This window comes from Bubalus bubalis, chromosome 12 (assembly GCF_019923935.1).
Source record: "Bubalus bubalis isolate 160015118507 breed Murrah chromosome 12, NDDB_SH_1, whole genome shotgun sequence".
Taxonomy (NCBI): Eukaryota; Metazoa; Chordata; class Mammalia; order Artiodactyla; family Bovidae; genus Bubalus; species Bubalus bubalis.
Window position 1 is genome coordinate 84,295,878 of NC_059168.1, and position 1,112 is coordinate 84,296,989.

Consider the following 1,112-nt stretch of genomic DNA (forward strand, 5'->3'; position numbering starts at 1 on the left):
TTGTGCTGAATGCATAGAGCTTCTCCATCCTTGGATGCAAAGAATATAATCAACCTGATTTTGGTGTTGGCCATCTGGTGATGTCCATGTATAGAGTCTTCTCTTGTGTTGTTGAAAGAGGGTGTTTGCTATGACCAGTGTGTTCTCTTGTCAAAACTCTATTAGCCTTTGCCCTGCTTCATTCTGTACTCCAAGGCCAAATTTGCCTGTTACTCCAGGTGTTTCTTGACTTCCTACTTTTGCATTCCAGCCCCCTATAATGAAAAGGACATCTTTTTTGGGTGTTAGTTCTAAAAGGTCTTATAGGTCTGCATAGAACCATTCAACCTCGGCTTCTTTAGCATTACTGGTTGCAGCATAAACTTGGATTACCAGGACTCTTACCAGCCTTTGATTTCAAGTTCTGTCCATGTAAGTTCTTTTAAATAGAAAAGCAATCATATGAAATTCATCTAGGATAGGAAATACTGAAAATCCTGAACAACTGGCTATCAGAGTTTCCAAAGTGGAAGCTCTATAATGACAGAGAAATGAGGGGAAACAAGCATTATTTTACTGAATCTGTTCAGTTCAGTTCAGTCGCTCAGTCATGTACGACTCTTTGAGACACCACAGACTGCAGCACGCCAGGCCTCCCTGTCCATCACCAACTCCTGGAGTCCACCCAAACTCATGTCCATTGAGTCCGTGATGCCATCCAACCATCTCATCCTCTGTCATCCCCTTCTCCTCCCACCTACAGTCTGTCCCAGCATTGTAGGGTCTTTTCAAATGAGTAAGTTCTTTGCATCAGGTGGCCAAAGTACTGAAGCTTCAGCTTCACCATCAGTTCTTCCAATGAGTATTCAGGACTGATTTCCTTTAGGATGGACTGGTTGGATCTCCTTGCAGTCCAAGGGACTCTCAAGAGTCTTCAGCACCACAGTTCAAAAGCAGCAATTCTTTGGTGCTCAGCTTTCTTTACATTCCAACTCACATCCATACATGACTACTGAAAAAACCATAGCCTTGACTACGGGGACCCTTGGTTGACAAAGTAATGTCTCTGCTTTTCAATATGCTGTCTGGGTTGGTCATAACTTTCCTTCCAAGGAGGAAGCGTCTTTTAAATT